The following is a 14,259-nucleotide window of genomic DNA, read 5'->3' on the forward strand; positions in this document are numbered from 1 at the left end:
TATATTAAAGAGCAGAGACATTACTTTGTCTACAAAAGTTCGTCTAGTCAAAGCTCTGGTTTTTCCAGTAGTCATGTATGGATGTGAGAGTTGGACTATAAAGAAAGCTGAGCACTGAAGAATTGATGCTTTTGAACTGTGGTGCTGGAGAAGACTCTAGTGAGTCCCTTGGACTGCAAGGAGATCCAACCAGTCTATCCTAAAGGGAATCAATCCTAAACATCCATTGGAAGGACTGATGCTGAAGCTGAAACTCCAATACTTTTGCCACTTGATGCAAAGAACTGACTCAATGGAAAAGACCCTGATGCTGGGAAAGATTGAAGACGGGACGAGAAGGGGATGACAGAGGATGAGATGGTTGGATGGCATCTTCGACTAGACAGATATGAGTTTCAGTAAACTCCAGGAGTTGGTGATGGACAGGGAAGACTGGTGTGCTGCAGTCATGGGGTCGCAAAGAGTCGGAGACGACTGAGCAACTGAACTGAACTTCCTTTTCTCCTTTGCCTTTTGCTTCTCTTCTTTTCTCATCTGTTTTTAAGGCCTCTTGAGACAACCCTTTTGCCTTTTTGCATTTCTTTTTCTTGGGGATAGTCTTGATCACTGCCTCTTGTACAATGTCATGAAACTCCGTCCATAGTTCTTCAGGCACTCTATCAGATCTAATCCCTTGAATCTATTTCTCACTTCCACTGTATAATTGTAAGGGATTTGATTTAGGTCATAACTGAATGGTCTAGTGGTTTTCCCTACTTTCTTCAATTTAAGTCTGAATTTGGCAATAAGGAGTTCATGATCTAAGACACAGTCAGCTCCCAGTCTTGTTTTTGCTGACTGTATAGTGCTTCTCCATCTTCAGCTGCAAAGAATATAATCAATCTGATTTCAGCATTGACCATCTGGTGATGTCCATGTATGGAGTCTTCTGTTGTGTTGTTGGAAGAGGGTGTTTGCTATGACCAGTGCGTTCTCTTGGCAAAACTCTGTTAGCCTTTGCCCTGCTTCATTCTGTACTCCAAGGTGAAATTTGCCTGTTATTCCAGGTGTTTCTTGACTTCCTACTTTTGCATTCCAGTCCCCCATAATGAAAAGGACATCTTTTTTGGATATTAGTTCTAGAAGGTCTTGTAGGAGTTCATAGAACCATTCAGCTTCTTCAGCATTACTGGTCAGGTCATAGACTTGGATTACTGTGATGTTGAATGGTTTGCCTTGGAAAGGAACAGAGATCATTTTGTTATTTTTGAAATTTCATCAAGTACTGCATTTTGGACTCTTTTGTTGACTATGAGAGCCACTCCATTTCTTCTAAGGTTTCTTGCTCACAGTAGTAGATATAATGGTTATCTGATTTAAATTCACTGGTTCCAGTCCATTTTAGTTCACTGATTCCTAAAATGTCGATGTTTACTCTTGCCATCTCCTGTTTGACCCACTTCCAATTTGCCTTGATTCATGGACCTAACATTCCACATTCCTATGCAATATTGCTCTTTATAGCATCAGATTTTACTTTCATCACCGGACACATCCACAACTGGGTATTGCTTTTGCTTTGGCTCCATCCCTTCATTCTTTCTGGAGTTATGTCTCCACTGATCTCCAGTAGCATACTGAGCACCTACCGATCTGGGGAGTTCATCTTTCAGTGTCCTTTTCATGCTGTTCATGGGGTTCTCAAGGCAAGAATACTGAAGTGGTTTGCCATTCCCTTCTCCAGTGGACCACATTCTGTCAGACCTCTCCACTGTGACCCACCCGTCCTGGGTGGCCCCACAGGGGCGAGTTTCATTGAGTTAGACAAAGCTGTGGTCCATGCGATCAGTTTGGTTAGTTTCCTGTGATTGTGGTTTTCATTCTGTCTGCCCTCTGATGGATAAGGATAAGAGGCTTATGGAAGCTTCTGGATAGGAGAGACTGACTGAGGGGGAAATTGGGTCTTGTTCTGATGGGTGGGGCCATGCTCAGTAAATCTTCAATCCAATTTTCCGTTGATGGCTGGGGCTGTGTTCCTTCCCTGTTGTTTGACCTGAGGCCAAACTATGGTAAAGGTAACGAAGATAATAGACTTCCCTGGTGGCATCTGTCTACAATGCGAGAGACCCGGGTTCCATCTCTGGGTTGGGAAGATCCCCTAGAGAAGGAAATGGCAATCCACTCCAGGACTACTGCCTGGAAAATCCCATGGACAGAGGAGCCTGATAGGCTACAGTCCACAGGGTTGCAAAGACTTGGACACAACTAAGCAACTTCACTTCACTTCAATGAAGATAATGGTGACCTCCTTCAAAAGGTCCCATGCATGCATTGCTGCACTCAGTGGCCCCAACCCTGCAGCAGGCCACTGTTGACCCACGCCTCCGCTGGAGACTCCTAGACACTCACGACTCCTGGACACTGATGGGCAAGTCTAGATAAGTCTCTTGTGGGGTCACTGCTCCTTTCTCCTAGGTCCTGGTGTGCACCAGGTTCTGTCTGTGCCCCCCCAGAGTCTGTTTCCCAGTCCTGTGTAAGTTTTGGTGGCTCTATGGTGGAGTTAATGGTGACCTCCTCCAAGAGTGAAAGTAAAAGTGAAGTCGCTTAGTCGTGCCCGACTCTTTGTGACCCCCTCCATCCATGGGATTTTCCAGGCAAGAATATTGGAATGGGTTGCCAATTTCTTCTCCAGGGAATCTTTCCGACCCAGGGATCGAACCTGGGTATCCCACATTATAGGCTTTACCGTCTGAGCTACCAGGAAAGCCCTCCAAGAGGGCTTATGCCTTACTCGGGTCTGCTGCACCAGAGCCCCTGCCCCTGCATCAGACCACTGCTGACCTGTACCTTTGCAGGAGACACTCAAATACAATTCTGGCTCAGTCTCTGTGGGGTCACTGAGTCCTGGTATGTTTAAATTATTCCTTGATAATAAGCCAGGTTGCACTTTATAAGGATAAATTAACTCTTTAGGATCCCAGAGTGTAATATGTTGTACCTTGCTAGTAATCTAAAGGTATCTAATGTGCTTCTTAATAGTAAATTGGGCCCTAGGATACTGGTTTATTGCTTATAATTTGTAAGGTTTCTGTTTTACTGATAAGAAAAGAGATGGTGCATATTTCACTTGATCTTAGTGAAGAAAACCACAAAAAATGGTTTGGTTCAATTAAAGTACATTGATGTGAAAACCTATCCTTTTCTTTATTTAAACCATTTCTTTTATATTTTCTTTTGAACTTTTTATTTAATATTGGGGTATAGCCAATTAACAATGTTGTGATAGTTTCAGGTGAACAGCGAAAGGACTCAGCTTTATATATACATGTATCCATTCTCCTCCAAACCTCCCTCCTATCCAGGCTGCCACACAACATTAAGCAGAGTTCCATGTGCTATAGAGGGTCCTTGTTGGTTATCCATTTTAAATATAGCAGTTAAACCATTTCTTCCTTATAGGAAATACATATTGTAAGCAAAGACATTTCATGGTGAATTAAATAAAATTTGATATTTGTTTAATGATTATTATAGGCAAAGTCTTAAAGAAACAAAGCCTTACATATTCTTGGTTTATTTAGGTATATTTATATAGAACCAGTATTTGAGATTAAGAAAAATCAACAATTTAGAAGAATATGTTATATATTAATAAATGAATTATGCAAATAATAATAGCAGTCCCAATTACTGAACTTCCACTATTTCTCAACATTATAGTGATAATTTTATATGCATTCATTTACTTACTTCTCACTTACATTTACATTCATTTACATCTCACTTACATTCATTTACTTACATCTCACTACAACCCTAAGGGGTAGCTATTGGTATCCCATCTTAAAGACAAGTAAATTATGACCAATAGCTAATAAGTGTCAGAGCTTAGTTTCAAAATTAGATCCATTTGACTGCAAAGCCCTTGCTCTTAATCTGTATCTCATTATGCTTCAAAAACACACATTTTAGGCTGGGTAGAATCAATAAGTAAAAGCCGGTTATTGTAGGATATGGATTTTTGCCACTCTTGACAGACAGAAGGATGTGACATTTCTACTGCTGGCAATAGGTCTTCAAGAGTTCCTCTTAAAAATGCAAATCTGTACTCCTAGAAGGATAACATAGTAAGAAAATAAACAGTTTTAAGCTCTTAACATGTGTGTCCTTGCAAAATCTTAAAAGAATGGGACAAAGGGCAGATAAGTTTTGATAAGGTTGAGGAGTGACAGGTATGGAATAAGGGAGGAGCAAGCCTGAGCAGAGGTTTGGGAGCAGTACCACCAGGAAACAGGGAAGCATGAAAGAATGGGAGTGGAGGGGTGGATGGTGTGTGTGTTGGGGGGCTCCTAACTAGGGACAAGAGAACAGAACATCTAAGACAAGATTTCATAGCTCCATAATTTGCAGTAGGCCAATACTGCTGCTTCTATTAAAAAATTCAACAGCATTACATTAGCAAGTATGATAAAAATTGACTTGTATGAATTCAAAAACTATAGTAGTTGCTTGAAGCAATGACTGAGTTATAATTGCTATTGTCAAAGAGCTTATAATCAAAGAAGCATTTTTTCCCTCTTTCACACCTATTTGCTTCACCATTCTTTACATAATATCAGATGTTACCCATAATCTCTTGCAACATGATCTGAATTAGTCTTATACACAGAATAGGGATGCTAAGAGAATAGATTGCTAATTAGTTCGGTTGCTTCTTTTCATTGCAGTCATATTCTTAAGTTAGTATACTCGTCAATATATGACTCATTCACAAAACTTAACTGCAGTTTTAGTTAAATACTTAGTTACCATCATTGTAGTGCTAATATTTATAAGGATGACAGTGATGATAATAATAATGAACTGGAGTGGTTTTAGGGTTAGAAATGTGAATCTAAAAATGCTATCTTCATGATCTGCGTTTATCCTACATAAATAATTTCGGATCAAATTTGCTCAATTTACAAATCAAAAATAGATTTTTCTGTCAGCAAAGACTAGGCTTATATCTAAAAATCAAGCACAGCTTGTACATCATCATTAACCATAAAGGCTCTGAAATCAGAACCTAGCTGCCAATTTTGTTGATGATGCATAAGATGAAATCGAGTACAGCTGGCTCTTCTGTCCCATGCTAGCTCTGCAGTACTGACATTAGTGAAAAATCTGTTTGTTTTTTGTTTCAGGAAATTAAATAGCTATGACTAAAATGAAGCAGAGGGAACAGATATATCTGAGTAATAAACAGGTGCTATTTTTATTTTTAAGTTTATTTCACTTCCATTAGGTGCGACACTACTTTGACAAACTGCAATGACCTCAAAGAAAATATGTGAATCTTAAAAAAAAAAAAAAACCCAAAACTAGAGGAGCCCCTGTATTGATAAATGGGAACCAAATTACCCAAATAATTTAAAATCCACCATAAGTAAATATAATTCTCTTAATGATTATTCCTCCTAATAGAGTGTCTATGGACTGATTACACTATCAAAAAGGAGATTTATTTCCTGACATGTCAACTGCCTAAGTAGAATAGCCACTTCATGACTTAGGTCCAGGGTGAGTAACTTAGTGGTGGAGAAATAAACCAATTTCTAAATATTTCCTTAAAATGAGGAAGTGAGAGAATTTTCAATGAGGCAATATTAAGTTAGTAGTATAAAACTTATTTCCAAAACGTATTTATTAGAAGCTTGTTGAATCAAGGAGATCCTTATCCTCTTTTTCCAGGCAAGCATTAAATATGCTATGCCAGGGTGGGCAGAAGTAAGGACTGAACACACACATTAACTGCCAACACTTCAGGAAATCCGGTGAAAGAAATCTTTTTAAAGACACACACACAAGGATGGGGGGAAAGGGATAGTTAGGGAGTTTGGGATTGGCATGTACACTCTGCTATATTTAAAATGGATAACCAACAAGGACCTACTGTATAGCACAGGGAACTCTGCTCAATGTTATGTGGCAACCTGGATGGGAGGGGGTGTAGGGTGAGAATGGATACATATATGTGTAGGGCTGAGTCCCTTCTCCTGAAACTATTACAACATTGTCAATTGGCTATATACCCCAATACAAAATAAAAAGCTTAAAAAAAAAAAAAACAAACAAGGAGAAAGAGAGGAGATGACAGCAACATACTTTTGAAAACTGGAAAATAGGTGAATGAAATCTGACAGACTTAGCAGATCTCAAAGAGAGGAAACTAAATTAGTTAGGGAGAAAGCTGAGAAACACCTCCATTAACACAACAGAATCTTCCAAGAAATGACAGCTCTAGGGAATTCTGAAACTGAAAATGAAGGAGGAACAGTGTCCTGGAGGATTGGGTGAAAGCTGACCAGGAAGCAGTTCTCTCTGTGAATTCCTTTTCAAACTGATGCCAAAGGAAGATCAACTCTCCCCACTTTGGAATAAGTCCCTCGTGTTATTCTGGACGTATAGAAGCCAGGCACATTTGAAGACCTAATATTCTATTGAAAACATCCCTTCAAGCCCCTTTTCCACTCAGCTCCCAGGACACTGGCAGCCAAATCTTGACCCTCCACAAAGCAGAAAGGTGGACTTTTCCCTAATACCTGGCCATTCCACCTGGAAAGATCTAAAACTATAGCTAACCAGGATATCCAACAAATAGTCTTTCCAGATCACCTTGAAGTAAAGCTCATGATCGGTGAGTTCCATATGGGTGTATGCATTCAGAGCTCCCAATCAACTTTTAGCCTTTCATTCTTACCTGGAAGCAGAAAATCAAGGATTATAAGACATCTGAGAAAATCTCTAATGCAGAGGGGATAGGAGACTTGGGGAAGGAAGGAACAGGAGCTGTAACTTAACGGGTACAGAGTTTCAGTTTAGGAAGATGAGAAAGTTCTGGAGGTGAATGGTAGTGATGGTCGCACAACAGTGTGAACTTACTTAATGCCACTGCACCGTACACCTAATACTGGTTAAAATGGTAAATCTATGTTATATATATTTTCCAACCATAAAAATAAGTTAAAAATTAAGTTTATGAGACTATCAATTGGAAAATACAGGGGCGGAATTTTCTTTAAAAATATAACAGAAACAAAATTAAATAAAAACAAGTAGAAAAGTGATAAGAAATTAAAGTACTAGACCAGAAGATCTAACGTATAATGTATAATGAAGATATTTCCAGAAATGGAGAAAAAAGAAAACATACAAGAGGAAATCATTAGTGAAATAATCCAAGAAAATTCCCCATAACTGTAAGATATTAATTTCCAAACTGAAAGGCCTATTCAGTGTTCAATATGATGGACGAAAACAGAATCACATCCAAGCATTAACGCTGGAAAATTTTTGAATAATGAAGACAAAGGAAAGATCCCCAAAGTTTCCAGAGAGGAAAATATCAGGTCAAGAATCACAATAGTGTTGCATTTCTTAACAGTAAGATTGGGACTGGAGCAATGACTTTAAATTTCTGAAAAAAAGTATTTCCCACCTAAAACTGTATCATCAGCCAAACTGTTAATTAGGTTATAAGAAAGAATAAAGAGATTGTCAGAAATGTAGGATCTTTAAAAATTTACCTCCTATATACTCTTGCTCTGAGTCTACTGGAAAATATACTCTGAGAGAAAGAAAATGTATGTTGGCAGGGAGGAGAATTTGGGGGAGAGCACTAAGAGAAAGAGGAGTACATGGGCAGAGAGAACAGAGAATCCAACACAGAAAAAGGGGTAGAGAAGCCCTAAATAAGAGTACAGAATTACAGGGTAACTATGGCTCACCATACGCACAAGTCAAACTCCATACCAGATCTCCTTAGACAGTTTTTGGCTGAGGACAGTGCAAGGCTCTTTATTCCATATGCTTCCTTCCCTCCACACAGAACAGCTGTGCACAGATAAAAGTGGTAGAATTACTCTAAATGCTGATGGTGCATGAGGCAATAAAAATATGTCCCTGACTTAAATGGTTACACTGAATGCTGTCAGCCATATTAGCAAGAGTCTTATGATCTCTGCAGACTACAATTTAGAAGAAAATACGTATTTGCCTAAATACATTAAATTCTCTCATGTGGACATTCTCCTGCATAGGAGTCTGTACATGTGTGTGCTAGGTGTGTGAGTAAGTCTCTGAAGGGATATATAAGAAGCTGGTGACATATTGGTTTCTGGGGAAAGGAAGTGTGGGGTTGGGCAAAGGGGGCATGAGGAAAACTTACTTTTCAAGATTCATCCTTTTGTTCCTTTCAAATTTTTATCACAATTCAAAAAAATGAATAAATTACATTCTTTAAAAATTTATAGTTTTAAGCAAGAAATTCAATGTCTAGGAGTTTATACTAAAGAAATCTCTATCCTTAAAGCAAATGATGTAGGTGCAGGGATTTCTTTGTGTTAGCAAAACTTTAGAAACAGCTTACATATTCATTTACTAGGTACTGATAAAATAAATTATGGATATTCCTGCAAGGGAATAGTATGCAACCAGAAAAAAATAAAAGCCCTTTATGTACTGATACAATACTATCTCCCAAATAAGCTGTTAAGGGAAAACAGATAACAAACATACTTAAACAAATGTGCGAACTCACATTTGGTTGTATACATGTAGACTATCTCTGGGAGAAAACACAAACATTTTAAAACATTGGTTTAGCCTGAACTTCATGGCAGGGGAACAGGGATATGATGGAAATTATTCTCTGGATGTAATTTTACCCTTTGAATTTTGAGCCATTTGAATATGTTACCTTTGAAAACAAAATGGAATTAGTTTTGAAAATGTGGGGCATTTTTAAATAGCCTAGATTCTTTTCATCTCGATTCTTTCTTTTTTCCCTATTGCAAAGCCAGTATGAGATCTTTCATCTAATAATAACACTCTGGTTGTAGTTCTGCAATGTTTAAGAAATGAAATCTGTTACTCCTGCTGGGATCAGAAGAGTTGTCAGCATACGTGGGCAGCAGTGGGTGAAGAAGAGCTTTTGGATTTAAGGCATATAAACTAAATACCAACGTTGAATGTATTATAACAACATTGTTAATATAAGGAGAAATTTTATACCAATGTCACTTATGAAGACATCAGTGATATACTTCTCTAAGATATAGATAGACCATTCAAGATAGACCAAAGGGACTTTGCTGGTGGTCCAGAGGTTAGGAATCCACCTTCCAAAGCAGGGACACAGGTTTGATCCCTGGTCAGGGAACTAAGATCTCACATGCTGTGGGGCAACTACCTAGCCTGAGCTCTCCAGCGCCTATGCAAAGTTAGAGTATTGCAACAAAGACCCAGCATAGTTAAAAAAAAAAAAAAGACCAAAGATAGGAAAAGAGAGGGATAATGGGAGCTCCAGACTGGATTTCAAAGCTATATCTGGGTCGCTTTTCAATACTATGACTTATTGGGATAAGGAGCATATTTTCTGTTTCCTCCTTCCTCTTCCAAGTTTTTATAAACCATCACACATATTAGAAATGTGGGTATGAATTTAACTTCATAGAAGACTTTTGAAAATGCTATAAATAACTAACTTCCAGGAAATTAAGTGAGCTTTGTGTATAATAAAGCCCCAGATGTAATGTGATAAAGACAAGATGCAGTGGTAAAGATCCTTGCGCCCCCAAATTGGTCTATTTGTATTCCAAATCTGTGTTCAAAGACCCCACCATGGTCTCTAGCACGGCCCACATTACCATCTACAGATTCATCTAGGACCAAAAATATTTGATGAGATTATGGAATTATCTAAAAAAGCCTTTGACTATATGAACATTTACTTTCCCAAACAAAACTGACAGATTCTCCAAGACATCACATCAAGCTTCTGCTGTGTTGCCATCTGTCTCAATACTGAAAACTTGAGTAATCTTTAAGTGGGTAAATCTTTAAATGAAATCATCTTGACAAATGACTCTAATGGCATCTCTTAATGAACAAATGGCTACCAGCTTGAAAAACCTACGTCTCTGAAAGAAAAGTGCAACTTTCAATAGAAATCCCAAGGACAGTAAACAAGCAGAAGGAAGGTTTTTACTGGAGGTACTGGCCAAGCACTGGGGAAGGTCAAGGGCCAACACTCTTTAGAAAGACAAGCATGGCAGTCCCATGGCAGTCGTGTGGAGCAGAACCTGACCAGGGCAAGGAAGCACTAGTGGTAGGAAACAATACAGGCAGCTGTTGTCAGAATTCAAGTAAAAAATGATAAAAAGTGAAGGAAGAGGGAGGAGATAGTCAGATTTTGAGGGGAAGGAAATAGGGGTGAGGGGATACAATGTTTAGAGTTAGAATGGACAAGAAGCTCTGACAGCTTTGGCAAAGAAAGTTTCTGCCCCCTCTCCTGAGTTGTCTGTGCATCTACAGCTCTTTCAGGGCCCTGTTCTCCTCTTTTGCCTTCAGAGGCCACCATTCACTCACCTGCTACTTGCCAGACCTTGGGATCACACTCCTGGCCTCAGGGAAGTGTGATGTGCAGAAGGTTATAATTTGCGGTGCTCTTCTTTGCTTTGATTGTCTCATACTCCCCCGTCCCCCACCACCACTCAAGTCTGTGCAGATGTTAATACTGACTGAAGGTGAGAAACAAACGGAAGAATCCAGGGGATTCACCAAGCAAGAATACTGGAGTGGGTTGCCATCTTCCTGACTCAGGGATCAAACCCACACCTCATGTGTCTCCTGCCTTACAGGCAGATTCTTTACCCACTGAACCGTCAGGGAGTGCCTGTCTTCAGGTCTCTATACTATACATCTTTACCACGGTTTGCCCTACTCATGGTAGTTTAATTTCATGAAAGATCCAGCCCTCTTCCCAATCAATGCAACCCACAGGATATTATTATATTTGTATATTTGCAGCAACACTTTTCCCAAGCCTGAGTTAAGCATTATGAGATAACACTATAGAGGGTCTCTAAAAGCACAGCCCCTTGTAGAGTTTGCATTTCAACTTGTGCCCACTGGTAGCAGTGAAGATTTGCCACCTTATTCTTGGTCATCCACTGAATTCTACACAAGCATATCTCCCAAAGGCAAATAATAATTATCAAAGACAGTTCATGTTAAGGAAGAGAAAAATTTCCCTAAATATAACATAACCTGCACCGAGTCTACCGTAAATGGAGATAACTGGCTACATTTTTATTCAGTTATGTCGATTCTCACTTTGTTCATCCTCCTGCTTCTAACCATGCCCAGATTCCTATAGGTCTGTAAGAAACAGGATGCATCACAGTAACCTTTTCAAGTGACAGCACCTCCCTTCCTACACAAAAATGTTGAAATCATGGAATTATTAAAGAATATAGATATAAATGTCATGTGTTTGTGTGTGCGAGCGAACGTGCGCGCGCGTGTGTGTGTGTGTGCAAAGTGAGTAGAGGGTCTTTTTCCAGGTATAATTAACTTGGCTCTTTTAAGTATCTGATTTCATTTGCTATCTGAATTAATGTTTTGGTTCTTGGCTATACTAAAATATTCTGTAATCACAAATATTGCATAGTTCTAGGGAGCAATTTTATACCCTGGGGTATAAAATACTTATAGGTATAAAATACTTAAAGGAAAAGAACATCTTAAAATTTAAAAAAGAGAAGTAACTTAGCCAAAGTTTAAAAAGTGAGAATTCTTAAACTTTGTAATATATGGTTACAATTTGCTCAAGAATAAAGAATGCTATCATGCGATGGGTTCCAATAAAATCAGTCTCTTAGAATTTATTTCTTTGTTATTCTTGTTACTATGGTAAATGTTTTCATTCACAAGGATAAGGTGGACTCTAAGATCTCAGCTGTAAAAATGTATGACTATTTCTGCTTCCACATTCATTTATTTAATGTAGTCTATGATTTCCACTATTTACAAATAACTGTAGATAGCCCAATGGCCAGGTCCTAAAAATTTCAAGATAAATTAGAGAGAATTTTTGCCCTTATAGAGGTCAGTTTAAGAGGGGAGATAGAGAAATAAACAAAAAATTGAATATGGGTCACAACAGAGTATGACAAGTAACTGATCAATTTTAGAGTGTGTAGGTGGGAGATGTAGGGAGCATGGCAGTGTTTTGGTGTCAGGTAAAATTTCACAGAAGCTAAAGTCTCTGAACTGAGTATTGAAGGGTAGACTGTATGGGAAGTTCATTCCAACCTGAGGAAAGAGCTTGTGCAAAGGTACTAATACATGAAGCAACACAGGCAACTTGGGGAACCAGTTTTCACTGACTAGGACAGGGAGCTGAGGCTGGGTGCATCGACAGTAAAAAGGTGGGAGATACACACAGACCAAAAAGGTTGCCGAGTTTCCTGTCTCCAGCTTTTACCACTATACTCTCTGTTGTGATGGTAGAAGGGTTTAATGTCTCTGTGACAAGAAGAGTTTCATCCTCCCTGGAGTTAGTCGCTGTCATGTATGACTCTTTGCGACCCCATGGACTGTAGCCCGCCAGACTCCTCTGTCCATGGAATTTTCCAGGCAAGAATACTGGAGTGGGTAGCCATTCCTTTCTCCAGGGGATCTTCCTCACCCAGGGATTGAACCCAGGTCTCCTGCACTGCAGGCAGATTCTTTACCTTCTGCCCCCCAGGGAAAGACGTTTAACCCAAAATGGGCATTCCTATTTGATTTTGACATGCCACTCCCTATGTAACAATATGAAATGTTCCCTCCCCCCTGCCTAGTAACAGTAACATAATAAATTATATACTATGTGTATTCATCAAATTTAGTCATCCAGTAAGTTCTGTACGTGCACTTCTGTCCCAGCACTAAGGCCTTGAACAGGTAGGTATTAGAGACAAGTATATCTCTTTCCAATTCAAATAGCAGAAAATTCAGTCCCAATTGACTGTAGCTAAAAGAGAACTGATTTACTCACATGAGAATCTGATAGGTCTCATGAGCTTCAGGAATAGTTTGATCCAGGCTCAAATGTCTTGAACTCCCAATTCCCCTCCATCTCTTGGATCCATTTTCTCTGTGTCAGCTGCATTTGCTAGCAGTTTTGTGGCATTGTGGCATTGCTGCATTTGTGATGGTTTTCATCTTTTCATGCTGAAGTGCTAAGAACACAAAAAACGAAGAGATCATTCCTGGTGGCTCCCACACATATCCTGACTGTCCTTGTGGCTACTTGGCGTGCTGACTGGCCAACATAAGGAAGAACTAAGGTAAGCACTGGTACAGATGAATGAGGTCCAGGTGGTATTTGTGTGATGATTCATCTGCCACGACACATCTGGATACTAGAACCATGACCTCAAGGGACTGGTTTGCCATCTACCCTTGATTCTGTGCTTCAACAACTCCTCCAGTATCAGCTCCCAGCTCCTTGTATCTTCCTCAGGAAACATCCATCACGCTGTTTCTCTCTCCCCTTCTATGTGCCTGTGGGTATCCTCTTCCTACTTTCAAGGAAACACTGTCTGCCTCTGAAGCTCCTTCAGGATATTTAGTCCTGTCCAGAAACCCTTTTCCCTGAGAATTCAGGATTCTATAAAACAAAGCCAGAAGCATGCATAGATTACTTTTGTTTTGCCTTTTTTTCCCCATGTCTTGGGACAGTGAACGTTTAGCAAGAGACCTGCTTACAGACGTGGGGAGGAGAGAAGCAATAGCAGAAAATACGAGGAAAAAAAGTGTAAACATAATTAAGATTTAAAAATATTATTCAAGGACTCACATGGCATTTCCAGTTGGTAGTACAGAAAGTTCTGGGTTTTTTTTTCTTTCCTTCTCTCCCCCTCCTTTCTCTCTGATATGAGAAAACAGACCACTGGCAAATAAGCTGGTAAATGAGTAGCCCTTATATAGAATGTGTGATGTAATTGTCCTGACAGGTATCACATGCTACTTTTCTTTTTAGGATGGAATTTATATATCAGTCTCAGCTAAATATAGCTCCGATCTGACTTATATAAGCTTATACTATTTTGTATTTACAGTTTTGAATATTGTGACCACGGAAAATTGTTTTTAAATGTGTGGGGTTTCTGCTTTTTTGAGGACTGAATCTTCATTAGCACTTTTAAATAGCACATTTAAAATAAAGAATTTCCAGCAAAAGAAAATCAAGGAGTAACAGAGTTTTTCATGTATATCATTGATGCCTTTCAACAGGATGTAGAGTCAGGCTCCAAACAGAAACTGCTCTAAGAAGTCAACACAGGGAGAATTTAACTCAAGGAATTTGTAAAAATAGGTGACAAAAGGGAGAAGAGAGCCCTCAAAGAAGGCAGTGACTCTAGGATAAAACAACTATCCTGAAAAATAGGATAAAACAACTATAATTCT

The 14,259-nt window shown here is 39.1% G+C and overlaps 1 protein-coding gene across 1 annotated transcript in view; it reads right to left on the minus strand.

Annotated features, from left to right (window-relative positions):
- The window catches only part of GPD2 (glycerol-3-phosphate dehydrogenase 2), a 236,629-nt gene that overhangs the window by 217,036 nt on the left and 5,334 nt on the right, over positions 1–14,259 (minus strand). Inside the window, exon 2 of the mRNA XM_069574386.1 lies at positions 12,845–13,028. The gene's annotated coding sequence lies outside the window, so the exon portion shown is untranslated. The remainder of the gene's footprint in view (positions 1–12,844; positions 13,029–14,259) is intronic.

The sequence above is a fragment of the Ovis canadensis genome, chromosome 2, assembly GCF_042477335.2.
Source record: "Ovis canadensis isolate MfBH-ARS-UI-01 breed Bighorn chromosome 2, ARS-UI_OviCan_v2, whole genome shotgun sequence".
In the NCBI taxonomy this organism is placed as follows: Eukaryota; Metazoa; Chordata; class Mammalia; order Artiodactyla; family Bovidae; genus Ovis; species Ovis canadensis.